The sequence below is a fragment of the Megascapheus bottae genome, chromosome 6 (genome assembly GCF_031878675.1).
Source record: "Megascapheus bottae isolate mThoBot1 chromosome 6, mThoBot2.hap1, whole genome shotgun sequence".
Taxonomy (NCBI): domain Eukaryota; kingdom Metazoa; phylum Chordata; class Mammalia; order Rodentia; family Geomyidae; genus Megascapheus; species Megascapheus bottae.
The window spans coordinates 24,672,269-24,689,448 of record NC_143514.1 but is presented as its reverse complement, the minus strand read 5'-3'; the positions used below and the strand labels follow the sequence as shown (position 1 = coordinate 24,689,448).

Genomic DNA, 17,180 nt, shown 5'->3' with positions numbered 1-17,180 from the left:
ACAGTGAGGAATCTCCCCCCACCTTTTTTTTTTGTTGTTGTTGTTGTTTGTTTTTGTTTTTTGTGTGTGTGTTGTTTTATTTTGTTGCTGTTTTCTTTTTTTAAAATCTCCCATATCTACCTCCCTCTTTTCTCTATGTATTCTTACTACTCTTCTTATTTTGATAAGTATTATTTAAGTTCATCTAAACTTTCTACACAAATACTCTACCTGTCTATCACCTTACGTCAGTTATCCTTACATGATACCTTTTCTTCATTACTACAATATTCTTATACTCCTGTATTATTCTTTTCCTACCTACCTTGTCATCTTTCATATTATTTTTCTATCTCTGGTCCTCTGTTCATCCTTCAAATCTTATAATGCATGGATCTACATTTGATGGTTGTTGAGCAATGCTGTGTATCTAGGTGTTCAACTATACTCTAGGTCCAGAGGGACTTAAATACAATAGAGATTGGATTGAGGGGCTTATGGTTTTGGTCATAAATTGGTCATCTATGGTTGTATTAGATTTGTATGTAAGTGCACAAAAAGAAAGAGAGAGTGATATTACCAATCTGAAAGAGTGAACATCTATTGTCAGCCAAAGGTCTACATTGGTTATATCTGAAAAATTATAATGTTGTTTAATATTAATCTTGCTCCCATTTTCAAATGGGCAGAACAAGAAACTCAAGAAAAATGTCAAATCAAGGAATAGCATCTCCCACCCAACATAAACAGGCAATGGAGCAGTCAGTGGCAAATCTAGAGGAGAGCCTTAAAATTGCTAAACAAATGAAATTGATAAACATCATTAATGAAAAATGTGAAAACATAAAGAAAGAGATAAGGGAGAAAGCCACAGCTAAACAAGAGGAAACCATAAACAAGCTGATATGTGAAAAAGGGGAAGCTATAAAGGAGGCCATAATAAAGGTTTTTCAAAGAAAAATGGATGAATTCATAGAATCCACAAACAAAAAGGTGACTGAACTCCAACAAATGTCCAAAGAGAATAAAGCTGCTGAGCTAACCACTCAAATGGAAATCAAGGAGCTAAAGAAATCCATACATGATCTAAAACAAGAGATGCAAGGCATCAAAAATGAGCAATCAGAAGCAAGGGAGATGAAGAACAAGGTAGATAGCTTTGATAGCAGGTTAGACAATGCAGAAGAGAGAATTTCCCGGGTTGAAGATAATTTAGTTGTTATAGAAAAAGAACAGAAAATTAGTCAATTCAAATCTAGGAAATATGAGAAAACGCTACAAGAGGTCCAAGATACAAATAGGAAGCCTAATTTAAGGCTAATTGGTATTGAGGAGGGTCTAGAGAACGAGGTCAATGGTATTGGAAATATACTTCTGGGAATCATCTCAGGGTATCTACCCTGAACATCATAACCCAAGATATGATAAGGACACCTGCTCAGCTATGTTTATCTCTGCACTATTCACAATAGCCAGGCAGTGGAAACAATCTAGATGCCCTACTGCAGATGAATGGATACAGAAAATGTGGTATATATATACAATGGAATTCTGCATAGACTACAGACAAGATAAAATAATGGCATTTGCAGGGAAGTGGATGAATCTAGAGTGAATCATGTTGAGTGAGACAAGTCAAGACCTAAGGAACAAAAGGAGCATGGTATCCTTAATATGTGGCTATTAGATCCAAGCAGTACAGAGTGAGGACTCAAAAGTTACATACCCAATGCTATGGACATGGTACTGGAAATATAAACACAACTACATAGTCATAAAAACTTATGATTCTATAGACATAATGTTTTATTACATAGATTATTATGTATCTATGACATATAAACCCTCAGCCTAATTTTGATTATGTTATAAAATCTAAGTGCCAATGATTGTATATATAGATTCCCTTCTTGAATACCTGTGTGTTAAACTCATCATTTGAAATATGATGTAAAAATCAATGTTAATAAATTCTTTCATAAATAAAAGAGATTATCAATTTAGGTGTGGTGGAAGCCAGCATTTCAGAAAAGGTGACAAGCAAGCCATTAAAATATTAATGTGTGAATCTCAGTTTTAAAAGACAATTGTACTCATAGGGTGATTATGTATAGTTACAATAAAATATGGCCAAGAAGAGACTCAGTGAAGAATCTTTGGAGACAAGAGAAAGCAATATCAAGAGTTTCTAGGAGACATCCAGGAATGTGCAAAGCAAGCTAATAAAAATTCCATTAGAGAGCAATTAGCGTCACATGGCAAAGGCTGTGGAAGACTTGGCAGTCACAAGGTTGATAGTAATCGCTAAGACAATTTTCAGTAGCTTTTCTGTGTTTGGATCTGTTTTCTGTAGAGTTATGAGGGTATAGATGAAGAGAAAGTGGAAAAAACTTGTACAGACTGTCCAAGAGTTTGGAAGCAAAAAGTAGGAGCCTTGGTAACTGTTTGACAAGATGGTTTATGAAATTATTCTATTGAGAATGCTTTTTTTTTGCTGTCAGCCAAATAAGAGAAAATTAATGGACCAAAGTAAAGTACAATCTGAACTGAAGGTAATTACATTCAAAACCTACTTTTTCCTCTGTTTCATAGAAAGAATGTTTTAAGAGACTAATGATATGGTCTAATCCATCACGATGGATTGGAAAACAACACATTTACAATGGAGAGAAGATTCTGGAAAGTTTAATCTTACCCCAAGGGCTACCTTCCAGGCAGGTCTTCATGTCTTGGTACCTTCCATGAATTGTAAATGCTGTGTAAGTCAGTTATAGAGCTGATGCTGAAATGCATGTGTCAGACAAGGATTTCCTATGGGCTTCTCTTCCTTCGCATTACAAGAAGTTTTTTTAAAAAAAGACTATAACACCATGACTTGTTCTCAAGTTTTATCACTTTTGTTCCTTTCTACTGAATTTTCTTTATTTCCAAACAAAAGTTGAAATCCTTTACAGTCTGATCAATTCTCTGCCCTTTCAAAGCAAATAACCCTCTGAAGTAAGTGGCTTAAAAATAACAATGGACAATCATTTTTATAACCATTTCTGTGATTAGGAGGTCAGGCAGAAGAGGTTTACAGTGGGGGGTTTTGGGTCAGGATCTTTAATGAGGTTATAGCCAAGATATAACATTTGCTTTGGTAACCCAAAGGCTTGACTGTGAACCTTACTAAAGTTACAGGATCCAGTAGAAAGCAGTGAGCAAGAAGGCCTCATTTCTTTGCTACATGAGCCCTTCCATAGGTCCTGACCAATGGGACTGGGCTTTCCATAGAGCAAGTGATTTAAGAGGTAGAGTTAGCAAGGAAGGAGCTAGGATGTAGTCACTTGCCTTACCCCATTCATGAGAGGTGTGGCTGGTTCCTCCTACAGTTTAGGAGAGGGAAATGAGTGTGTAATCAAGGGAAGAATAGCACAGAATTTGAAGATGTATTTTAAAGCAATCACAATGACTAAATTCTTTGCTTGAGTTGCTTTGGTATTTTAAAACTTTAAAATATCAACTACTGCTTTGTAGTACTATCATTAGTTGTCTTTAAGCTTTGTATCTATTTTTATATCACACAAATTTCTTCAAATTACTGTTAGAATGATGTACTTTTCCTAAAGATGAAATGTATAAAGTTGTATTTTCATTTTGTTAGTTATTGAATAGTTATTCTTGTCAATTCAGAAACAACTAATAATAAAATAAAAAGTAAGTTCTAAAAAAGGGTGATAAAAGCCAGTTGCAATGGCTCACGACTGTAATCCTAACTACTTAGGAGGCTGAGATCCAGGTTCAAAGCCAGCCTGGGCACTAAACAATATGAAACTCTTATCTCCATTTAACCTCTAGAAAACAGGAAGCGGGGCTGTGGCTCCAGGGGTAGGGTGCTAGCCTTGAACTGAAGAACTCAGGGACAGTGACCAGGCCCAAAGTTCAAGCCCCTTGACCCACAAAAAAAGATGCTAAAGTACTATACATACAAAGAAAAATGTACTATGTTTCATATTTAATCCACAGTAAAGAACATGGCAAGCTTCTCACTCTGAACATGTCATGTTTTAAGAGCTGGACAAATATATGATGAATGAAAGCATTTCACTTTTTTTCAAAATGAGCTATGTAATAGTCTATTTAAAGATTTTGTTAGGTAAAGCCAAAATTTAGAAGGCCTAAAGAGCCTGATATATAATAAATCACTTCTTAGAGTTAGAAGAAATATTATTTTTCCCTAAAGTAAGTAGAAACCTAAAAATTCTCTACTATTTTTTTAAGTAACCACATCCTACCTATTCACGAGAAAAGTAATGCAAAATGAGAATATTTTCTAGTTGAGGCTAAAATATTTAAGAACTTTTTTGAAGTTCTTAGATTTGAAAAGTATCTTTAAAATTATTGTGGTTTAACTATTATAGAATACTTCTATAATGCTTCCAATTTTCTTTTCAAATGTAGTTGTGTAACTACATTTACAGGATACAGAATAACAGACCTTAAAACCTTGCAAATTCACTTAAAGAACAATATACAAGCTCATTTCCCTAAAATTTAGTTCGGCTTCATTTTAGAAACACATTAGCTTTTGCCTAATCTTTTACAAATACACATTTCAATTTAAAAGTAATGTACATCTACTGTTCAGCCAAAGTATATTTTCTATTTATTAATGTGGATGCTCTCTAAACTAAATATAGCATACATTAATTATGGTTTGGCTCAAGAAGCACTCTACCATTTAAACCACTCCTCCAGCCCTGCTATAACCTGGTTAGTTTGGAGACAAAATCTTACTTTTTTTCTGCTCAGGCTTTGTACTTGATTTTTCCAGATCTCAGCCTTCTGGGTAGCTAGGATTACAATGGTGAGCTACTAGCACCCAGCACCTCCTCTTTCTGTTATGTGGGGATTCTTTTATCCTCAAAGAATAAAAATGCCCAGAGCCTGCTGATAAATGGGTAGTTAGCTTGTAGATAACATAATTAAAATAGATAGTAATTGTAACCTACTGCCACTAAGGAGAACCCTAAAAGTTATCGGCAAGGGAGCATTTTCCTATTAGAGTATTTGGTGAGTGACCTGGCTAGTAAGCTAGACAACTGGAAAAGAAGAGGACTGTGAGACGGAACATCTGAAAAAGACGCAGATCGGATGAATTGCATGGCATTAAAATACATAACAGCACAACAATTACATACTTGTTGTTTAATAAAAATGATCCTTTTTTTAGAAGATTAGAAACTATGGTGTTAAAGTGTGTCTGAATTAATGACCCAAAGGTAGATTGTCTTTTTAACTAAAGTCTGAGGTCCTAGTAAAACATGAGACATTTCCACCTTTATACAATGTTCTATGTTTGATTGATACATTATTGGTTACATCTAGCAATATGGCTCCTAGGATATGCACCCTAAATCTGTTTCTGATGTTTGGGCAAAGACTATCATCCTTTGAAAAAACAAGCTTCCTTGTCTTCTTTTAAGGGGACACCCTCCCCCACCTCAGCTTGTTGCATCTATGTAGTTTCTGGTAATTGTTCCCCAAGGACTAAAATCTCATTTAGAATATATCCTAAATTTGACCTGAGGGCCAATCTAACGTAACATCTGGATTGGGATATTCAGTCTTTCTCCTTTGTACTAAAAAATAAAATAATAAATCTCTTCCTGATGATTGGCTGGAGATAAAAGTTTCTGGAACTTACCGAAGGCTGAGGCCACTTGGCAAAGTACTGTAGCTGATTATGATTTCTGGAATCTTTGTCTATATTTATAAAATTTGGTTTAAATCTACTTTTTATTCCATTTTGTGAAATATTCTTATGTAGTTAGAAATTTTTGCTGCAGCAATATCTAGTGCCTAAAGAATTCAGATAAACCAACTCGAAGACACAGTGTTGTACTGAGAAGTTCCTAAAACATACTGGCAATGATTTTTTCCTGTCATGTAATTATATAGGTAAATAAAATGATTATTCATCTCTGTGATATGTCTGTTATTCTTTTGAAACTAATAATGTAATTTTTGTGCTAACTCAAAATTTCTGAAAACTAAGATAAATTATCTACAGGTGTGTGTGTGTGTGTGTGTGTGTGTGTGTGTGTGTGTGTCTCTGTCTCTGTCTGTGTCTGTGTTGTCCCTAGGGCTTGAATGCAAGGTTTGGACAATTTTGTTGTTCAAAATGTTGTTCAAAGCTAGTGTTCTACCAACTGAAGCACAGTTCCATTTCCAGCTTTTTGGTGGTTAATTGGAGATAAGAGTCTCATGGACTTTGTTGCCTAGGCTGGTTTCAAACCACAGTCCACAAATCTGAACCTCCTAAGTCTTGCATGCATGAACCACCAACACCTGGCCAAACTCTGTTTTATTTAGTCAGAGCACATGTCTGCTATCTTAAACATAAGTAATTTTCTATATTGTTAGTTAAACTCAGAATATAAACACCCTTCATTATTTTAGAGGCTCCTAATCAGATAATATTCAGACAGTTCCTCTACTTTAGGCTCTTGAAATATGAGTATATAATATTTACTAGAAGATATAATCGACTGCTCACCTGAGGAATTTCAGACTGACTTCCCTAGCAACTACTTGATACTTGATGCTTTGAATCAAACACACAATCATGAAATTAAAATTCAGAATGAAGCCTCTCCTAGGAAGATCTGGCAATGCTCAAGAGTCTGTGCCTGGAATTTCTACTCGACAGATGCTTTCACTCACACTTATGTTATGGGAAACTTGAGAATGGAAAGGCAACTTGTGCTGCTCTCACTGTCATAAATTGCCAGGCAATGCTGCTCATATATTCGTCCCTTTTGAATAGTCTCATGGTCATAAATCAAAGGTGATAATATGAATATCAGCACAAGGGCTACCATGTATCTCAATTGAAGTTGAGCTATCTAAAAAAGGAGTAAGTAGGATGAGAAATAAAAGGACTTTTCCTGGAATGACACGAGTGGCAAAATATTGAGTGTTGAGAGGTCTTCCTAAGTCTCTCTAATAACTAGTAGGCTCATTCACATAGAATATGGGCTTATAAATACAGCACCTTTCCCACATCTAAAGTATTAAATTGATTATGTCTTTCCCTGTAGACCTTAGAGAAACTGTCGATTTTTATGTGGATTCTATCTATAGATAACAGAACCATGAAAAAAAACTGCTTTTCATTATTCTTGCTTTTTCATCAAATCTCTCCACTGAATGAGGAAATGAACAGCATGAAATAGTGAATTACTAGTTCAGAGAGATAAATTCTAGCTTAGATCTTTAATTCAGAAGTCAAACCAGTTTTGACTTCACATTTCTACTTCAAAATAACACAAGCTAAGAGTTGATGATCCTTTATTTCCCTGAGCTCTATAATTCTATGATTTTAACAGTAAGAAAAAAGAAAAGCCAGCCAGGTGTGATGGCTCACAACTGTAATCCTAGCAAGTCAGGAGGCTGAGATCTGAGGATAGAGGCTCAAAGCCAGCTCAGGCACTACAGGCTTAGAGACTCATCTCCAATGAGCTACTAGAAAACTGGAAGTGTCACTGTGGCCTAAGGGGTAGGGTGGTAGCCTTGAGCTGAAGAGCTCAGGGACAGCATGCAGGCCCAGAGTTCAAGCCCCACAACTGACAAAACAATAAAAATTCCCCAGGCATTTGGAAGATATTAAAAATCTTTTGAACACATAAAAGAGAAACATGTAAAACATTTAACTGGAATATTGTATTTCTTAGTGAGGACATATCAAGTATTTTGAATCATTAACACCACTTATAAAATACTGACATTATCTGTAGGATGTACACTTTATGACTTCTCAGTTTCTTAAAAACTCCAGATTTGCGGGCTGAGAGTTTGGCCTAGTGGTTAAAGTGCTTGCCTAGCATGCACAAAGACCCGGGTTCGATTCCTTGGTACCACATACATACAAAAAAAAAAGCTGGAAGTGGTGCTGAGGCTCAAGTGGTAGAGCTCTAGCCTTGAGAAAGTCCAAGGACAGTGCTCAGGCCCTGAGCCAAAGCCCAGGACTGGCAAAAAAAAAAAAAAAAACCCTCCAGATTTGCCTCCTTCAGTGAGATCTGTGAGAGTGGGAGCAATGTCGTGTTCATTTTGATGTTTGCCACATTGTCTAGCTCTATTCTTGGCTCATCCCAAATGCTCAGTAAATATTTGTAAAAAAACTGCATAGCACAAGTTGGAAATCCTTAAAATAATGAAATTATGGGAATTCCCACAGCTTAGTTACACATACAAATGTTATGACCTTCACTTGTTTGGCTTAAGTTTTGGAAAATTGGGAGAAATGGAAATTATAGAGAGACAAAGATACTTTTAAGAGACCAACTTCTCTCTCTGACAAATCTCACTTCTTTGTTAGCTGGTTGTACTATGGTTTGTTGCCTAAAACTTGACCCACACATCTGAACCTTTTAGATATGAAAGGCAGAATAGTATCTCTAAGAAACTGCAGAAAAACTTAGAAAGTCCCTCTGCAAAATGAAGACATCATTTGACAGGATGAAATCATGCTGGGCCACATCTCTGGCTTCTTAATTGAATTGGGATCACCCCTGAATCACTTAAGATTGCTGGCTTGAATATCCAGCTTACATATTTTGACCTAAGTGACTAATATAGTCTTGGCTTCCTGCTAAATTCTCTGGACTGGGTATGACGTTGCTCAGTAACTTCCTACTATTGCCTTTTAGAATTTCGGGTTTGGGTTTTGCAACATTATAGACCAATCTGAGTGAGTTTCTATAGTGTTTTACAGGTAGAAATTCTTTCTGGGTAGAGCATGGAACCTGGTACATAATAACATTTAGAAAGATTTCCTAACATAGCTGACCATCTTGAAGGTTAGCAAAGAGCCCCATACACTATCTAGCCATATAATGTCTCCATTCATTTACTTCTGACTATGTGGAAGGGTGACAGCCCTGTCCATAGCAACAGACATCTTGAATAGCACAGCATCAACAGGTCCTTAAATCCCTAACAATATGAAGACTCTAACAACTGTTTGTTAACAATGAAAAAGACACTTCTTCATTTTGAAGACTAGAAATATTCCAAGCCCTCCATTAGAGATTGAAATGTGCAGAGATTTTTGTTGACTTGATGAGAAGCCAAAACCATAACTATCCACTGTGTGAGTTACCAAATCTAGTCAGGTAGGTTCACTCATTATTGCTTAGGAATTACAAGCAAAACCTGACTTTGGATTTGAATTTCTCTTCTTCTAAAGTATCACAATATTCAGAAAGAAAAAAATACAAGCAATGAAAGACATGCAAACAAAACGTCACTGAGATTCTATCTTGCCCTAATAAAATTGGCCATCATCCAGAACAGAAACAACAAATACCAGTGGAAATACGGAGAAAAAAAGAATACTATTCTACCATTGGTGGGAATGTAAATTAATGCAACCACTTTGGAAGGCAGTTTGGAGATTATTCATAAAACCTCAACAGAAAACTAACCTATGATGCAAAGATACCAATCTTGAATATTTATCCAAAATGCTATGTAAGGATATATAGTAAGACACTTGCACACCATGTTTATTGCTGTAGTATTTATCATAGCCTACTTACGGAAATATCTCAGATTCTCCACAAAGGAGAAATAAACAATTATATATAAAATATTTATGTGTTTATATATGCACATATAAATATATAAATTTATATATATATAAAATAGTATATATCACATTATATGTGTATACATATATGCATACACATATATGCCAAATGGAATTTTACTCATCCATCAGGAAGGATATATCATTTGCAGGAAACCAAATGGGCCTAGAAAAAAATTATGGTAAGTAAAATAACACAGGCTCAGAGAGACAAATGACATATGTTCTTGTACATGTGGAAGTTAGATCTAAATTATAAACCATGTGAATACATATATAGGATCACACATATATATATACACAAACACTTTGTCTAAAGTACTGTATACTCAGGACAGTATTCCATTGATGTAACTCCTCTGAACAGTTCAAGTAAATAAATACCAGAAAGTTGGAAAATGTTTTGCCGGCACATGAAGTAGTAGACAAATGGAGAGAGGAAGGGTTGATGAATATAGCCATAATATTCGATGTATATATGTGAAAGTGGACCTGTGTAACTTGAGAGACTAGATGAGCTTAGGAAAGATGAAGGAGAATGATGGACGGAATGACATCAAGACTATTACCAACTGATTTAAGCACTGCTGCAGATGCTGCATAGATTGGCCCAATTACAGGGTAACCAAATCTATATGAATCTAGATCTTGGAGAGGAGAAAGGCAGAGATGACTGGATTAGGAAACTCCGGTTTCTTAATCAATAGGAAAGTGACCATGTACCTCTTTCAGCTTTTGAAAGTTTTCCTGAGAGGAATATTAAAGAATGTACTTCATGATGTACTCATTATCATGTCCATGGTTATTTGGAAAATATTATGATATATGCCTTCAATACTATCTCTCATGAACATTTCATCTGCACATTTGGACAGATTTACAAAGCACTCTTGAGCTTATTTTTATGAGGGCTTTAACTTTTCCAGGAAAAGGTCTTTTCTGTATAAAACCATCCTTAGGTCTCATTATTCTTTAATAAAAAGTTATTTGTTATATATGCTTTGGGAGCTATCCCTAAATCATTCATTCTTATGCTGTTTAGGCTATTATATATTTGTAAGATTTTGAGATTGCATTATCCTTCAAAAGTCTAATTATTTCTTTTTATAATCTTATACTATGTGGCAATAATAAAAAGTAAACATGATTGCTAAATGAAAGGTACAACATTAAGAACACACAAATTGTATGCATATATGCAACCACAAAGAGGAAAACATCAAATACTACAAATGATTGTATTTTAAGGTTTTTTTTTGTTTGTGTTGGTGGTACTAGGACTTGTAGTAAAGGCTTTGTACATAGTAGGCAGGATTCTACCACTTGAACTATGCCCTCTTCTCCATTTTTCCAATAGGCTCTCACTTTTTTTTTAATGTGTGTCAAGGCTGGCCTAGACCACAAACCTGTTTAGTGTTCTCATGTAGGTAGAATGGCAGCTGATTGAGATAACATCTCCCAAACTTTTTTCTGAGGCTGGCCTCCAGCTATGATCCTCTGTATTTCTGCCTCTCGAGTAACTAGGAATATAAACACAATTTGCTGCACCCAGCCATTTTAGGAAGTTTATCAGAAAACTTTTCATGTTTGGTTTCAGAATTTAGGGAACATTTCCCGTAGCAAATATTTGAACTAGGACCTTAATGATAACAGAATTTAGATATCCAGAGATGAAAGAGATAGGTATTTCAAAGAAGGAGCCAAGATAATATGTATATTAATAATCATTAGCCTTTGAGCAACTTTTTTAATAAATTCTATATGAAGCACTGTGATGGTCATATCATCCTAGGACTATTTAAATAGTCCTAGAGCTTAATGAGTTTTTACTGTATCTCTAAAATATCTTTCTTCTCTGCCTGTGTTTTTTTTTATTGTAATTAGTAAAAGGGTTACATGATATTTGCCAGATAGAAGGTGCATTAATTCACATACAATGATACCCTTTCACATGTCTTGATACCCATTTCCCTCCCCCCCCACACCCTCTGCCTGTGTTTTAAAGTATGTGGCTATCATCTCTTTCTTATATATGACAGTAACTTATTTTTCATTTTATCTCTATTTTGTCCTTTATTTTGAAGGTAGTCTGATATTTTCTAGCTGATTAATATAATCATGTCTCAATATTACTAAAAGTTCAACATCTTTCTAACTGCTGTGTATAGGATAAAATGACTGGATGGCAGTATGCAGGCCTCTCATTATGTCATTTACTTGATTAGTCTCTTACTTTTCCTTCTCTTTCCTTTGCAATTCTATGAACAAAACTAACAGCAATTCAGTATACACCGGTTCTCTCATGACTCAGCCTCGATACATGTGGTATCTGATATCTGCATTAGCCTAGATCCAGTTTTTGTTAACAACTTCCATTAATCAATCTCCTGTTCAAGTGTTAACCTCTGATCAAATCCATCCCATAGGGCTGGAGGTTTGGCTCATCTTAGAATGCTAGACAATGAGAAAAATCAGGTACCAAATTTGAGTTCCCTTAGTAGACTAAAACAAAAAAGGAAAGAAAAGAAAAAGAGAAAAAAAAGACATCATTAGTCCACTCATTCAGAATGCAAAGTTTTTTTTCTTGTAGGCATATTATATTGATTAAATCATATTATAATGATTTTCACTGCCCTCCCTACTAATAAATAAAATTAAAGAATAACCTTTTTTTGCCTTTTATCTGAAGCATGTAACTGTATGACAATTGGTACCCAATCAACATCTGCAGAATAGTGAGAAATCTTAAAAAGTCAATGGCTTGAGGTTGAAAAAAAAAAAACAGAATGAGTTTAAAACAAATGAAACACTGAAAAATGCAATGAGTCCAAGACAAATGAGTTAGTGAATTCACTGGAAGTAATTGGAAAGGAAGAGAAGAACACAAAGAAAATACTGAGCATTCAATGCTGGAATGAATTGAGGGCCAATGACAAATTCCTGAGGAAAGAAGCTGGGGTGGATTTTAGAGGACTGAGGAATAAAATCTGGTAGGTATGAGGTGCAATGTTTTACTTCATAGAAAACGGCAGATCAGAGAAAATGAGTGGTAAGCACTTACAGATTTATTAAGCAGAATTTATATTTTCCAATTTAGTTTTTCTTCCTACAAGCTTTGGTCCTTAAAGGATTTCAAATCTAGTAGAAGAGAAATGTATTTATATAAGAAAGGACATTAAATAGCAATCAACAGAAGCACAGATACAATGTAAAAGGTCCTAAGAAGTAAGTGTAGGAGTGATGATACTTGAAAGTTTTGGAAGAATTGGTATTTGTACACCAATTGCAAGGAAAGAACATGATGGATAAACAGTAGGGGCCTTGGCTCCCTCTAGCTGATCTGAATCATCGTATTTTTATCATGCTGTTGTTACTACTGAGATATGCTGCCATATTCTGGCTACATTACAAATATGTCATTATTTTCAGACTTAATTAAAGCACATTAAAATCCATTAAGGAGTCTGGAAGCTTGTGGCTCATGCTTGTAATTCTAGCTACTTGGGATGCTAAAATCTGAGGATCATGGCTCAGAGGCAGCCCAGGCAGGAAAATCCATGACTCTTATCACCAATTAACTACTTCCAAACTGGAAACTGGAGCTACGATTCAAACTGGTAGTATGATAGCTTTGAGCATAAAAACTCAGGGATAGTGCCCAGGCCCTGAGTTTAAACCTCAGAAAAACAGTAACAAAAACCTTTTAAGTCTGTACCCAGCATCACAGCTCTACGTGTACTTGTCATTGTTCAAAGTGTAAGGCATGTGCTTAGTGTTGTGAAAATTTTCTCTAGGGGTATTTCAAATAAAAAGTAGGTGTAATGTGAAGCAAAATATCCTAAGAGCCATAAGGATACAAAGAGCTGAAAGGCTTAAAAAAGTATTTGAATCTAATTGGGCAGCAAGATTAGAAAAAAAATTCATGGTTGAGCCAGGGATTTGAGATGGGTAATGAAAATAGATGGTTTGCATGTGAGTGAGACAGTCTTTGGTGAAATTCGTTCTTAGAGTAAAAAAACACTAATACACTTTTGGACAAAAACGTCAGTATTTCCTATCTCTCCACTTAATAAAATTGACCGAAGAAAAGAACCATTTACAAACAGCATATAATGCAAATGTAAAATATCTATTTCAACCAAATGGGAAATGAAAGTCTAATATATTCCTGAGACACATTTTCAGAAATAAAAACATGAGAATTTATTATGTGGCTATGCTCGGGCCTTTAAAGCAAGACTTCAAAAGGTATGTCTAATATTTGACAAACATATGCCCATAAAGAACAGACTTATCTTTTTGAAAGTATTTCCTGGTAAGATTCTTTAATGTTGGGGGAAAATGATCACTTCCAGTAGAACACTTTGAAAATGCAAATAACTCTCTATGTTCACAACCAGTCCACAAAAATCAATAAATATTAAAAACCCAATCTATGCTAAGTTAAAGCTGTTTTCTGATTTGAAAATTGGATTTGAAGAAATCACATTTTATATGTATTGCCCTATGTTAATGATAAAACAAAAACAACCTAGTGAGGGAAAGCACACTTACAGCAGATTCTATTAGAACTGGTACATCACAGATAAAGTAAAGTTTTCTAGACTGGGAAAGACAGTCTTCATCTCGCAGGCTAAGTCCTGCCAGCTATCTGTATTTTGGAAACAGAGCCAGACTTGTCCATTTATGGATTGCCAATTGGTGGCTTTATACTATAAACAGCAGAGCTGAGCAGTTCAGACAGAGAACAGATGGCTGGAAATATGTCCTAGTTGGTCCTTTATAGAACTGTTAGCTGACCATTGTCTACAGCAATTATAATTCTTACATTGCAAATTTAATCGATTGGTTAAATAGGTCTTCCTTTTTCTTTTAAATGAAGCAGATCCAGAGTCCTAGCCTTACTTACAGGATATTTGAACAACACATGCTATAAGAGTGAAAGTGTCAACTTTTGGCACAAATTAATACAGGTGCCTTGAACCCTATCATTATGTTCATCAGTCTATCATATTACTAAGATAGTGCTAGAAACAGTTACCAGTCACTGGTGTGTGAAAATAGTCTTGTTTATGCATAAACAGAGTTGCAAGGGTAATTCATTAGAACCTCTTTCTAACCAAATGCCAAAATTAAACTCCTCTTATATGAAAACTCAGAACTGTCATTTCTTGAAAATCTCTGAATAACCTTTCATAATGTACCTATCTAAGAGAATAAAGAGAAGAGATATGTTTTTAGCTGGACATTGGTTTCTGTTCCACATGTTCTTACAAGAGTCAAAAGAACTTTATTTTTTACTTTGAGTATCTTTTTAATGGGTGATATTGCACCAGAAATAATTACATAATTATTTTTGTTATTTCAAAATATAAATCATATTCAACTATAATGTTAAATGAATGTGTTTTAGGTGACAGATAAATGAAGAAAGAAATAAGTTTCATCTGTATTTTTGGCTATAAATATAATATTTGAAAACACATACATATTAATCTATGATGAAAAACATGAGATACATATGCCTGGACAGAATAAGTTTACTTAAAATCATAGAATTATAATCTTTAAACTTATTTAAATTCTGAACCTACCTAGGTACAAATAAGGAATTATAATGAATATATAAATATTCAAACATAGGTACGTATGTATGTATGTATTAAACCCTTACAAGTAAGTCTTTAAAAACAAAACAAAAAAATAATTTCTATCAATGTCAAATAAAGTAATGAAATTTAACTTTCCTTAGCTAGAGACAAATATGTATATATATTTAATATCTATGATACATAAGTATATAAAAAGTATATATGAATGTATATATACAAATATATGTATATATACTTTTATTTCCCCCTTCCCACCTTATGTATATATTTTTGATAGCAAAAATAATATAATGTTAAATACATTCAAAATATGTTTGGCTTTTTAAATTACTTCTGTCTTTCACTTTAAACACTGTATCATGTTGATAGATATCTTTGATTTTTATTTTTATTTTATAATTATACATTTTTTTCATTTCAGTGCTTCCTTTATAAATGCAGAAATGGTTTAATATTGATTTACCACTTCAGAAAAATTTTAAGGTTCTTTTTTTGGTATTTGAGGCCTTTTTTTGACATATACAAATCAAGTAATGAGTTCAATTTTTTTGAACAGTGTCACTTCTTCCCTCCTTTTCCCAGCTTTTTTTTCCTCCTGACTTCCTCATCCACAAGTTATCTAGTTCATTTTCATAGTATCTAGTATCACTGCTGCATTTGCTTACTCTTTCTCTCACCATTTCGGTGCTCCCTTTGCCCTCCCCAAACAGATAAACTCACATACAAGACATTGAAGAATTTTTATAGTCGTATTTCATAGCAGAACCACCACTACAATACTTTAAAGATAATGAAGTGAAATGCACAATCCTAAAACATAATAATTATATTTTTGGATTTTGAAAAATTACTTATTCTTCTTACAACCATAAATCGACAACTGAGTGGCAAGGAGAACTAAGGTGGTATGAGAACGTTAGTTATCTCCTCACCCCCAGACAAGTCTTATATTTTCTTACAATTCTTACAACTTCTCTGAAATGTGTTTTCCTTTGTATTAAATAAGAAAATGAGTAGTATTTTTATTTATTTACTTATTTTTGCCAGTCCTGGGGCTTGAACTCAGGACCTGAGCACTGTCCTTGAGCTTTCTCAAGGCCAGTGGTCTACCACTTGAGCCATAGCATCACTTCAAGCTTTTTTTCTATGTATGTGTACTAAGGAATCAAACCCAGGTCTTCGTGCATGTAAGGCAAGCACTCTTACAACTAGGCTAAACTCCAGGCCCTAAGTAGTATTTTTTTTAAATGTTTATAAAGTATTAGGTGATCTGATGTAATTTTCCTAAACTTTCCTAAAGTTAAGAGTTAAAAGTAGAAAATATAATTTATTGTACATTCTAGGAATATCTTCCCCTCTCTTCCTCAGTTGACTCATACTAAATGCATCCTACTTGTGTTATTTGCAATTTCATATGTGATATGTGAGTTTAGTTGAAAGAATACTTCCCTGTTGGAGACCATTGCTTTCAGCCTCCTGAGGAAGTAAGATTATAAGATGGCACCTGGCAGCTCGCTAATGAGTCAGTACTTGCTGACCAGGAGGTTTCTTTGCATTTGTTGATTTGTTTTTTCCGTGCTTGTAAATAGAGTGGATTGCTAGATTTCTTCCAAGTTTGTTTGCTGCTTTGCAGATGACCTTTACTGTGATTGGCTGCTTAGGGATATAAATAGTGTGGGGTTTGAGAGAGAGGGAAGAGAGAAGGGAGAAAAGACGGAAAGGCAGAGGAGAGAGGACAGAGAGAAATAAACGACCTCTTCTTGCAGCGATTTGAGTCTGTGATCATTCCCAGTACTACTCTGAAGTGACGTGTCGTTGCCGCGGGCAGCGACACTTCCCCTAGCTTTCCTCATTATAGAAAATAAAATTACTGGAGCAGGAGTGTGGCCTAATGATAGCGTGTAGCATGCTTGCCTAGCCTACATAAAGCCCTGGGTTCAATCCCCCAGAACCACATA

The 17,180-nt window shown here is 34.8% G+C and overlaps 1 protein-coding gene across 1 annotated transcript in view; it reads right to left on the bottom strand.

Annotated features, from left to right (window-relative positions):
• Col24a1 (collagen type XXIV alpha 1 chain) overlaps positions 1–17,180 on the bottom strand; it is a 247,900-nt gene that overhangs the window by 107,709 nt on the left and 123,011 nt on the right. The window lies entirely within an intron of this gene.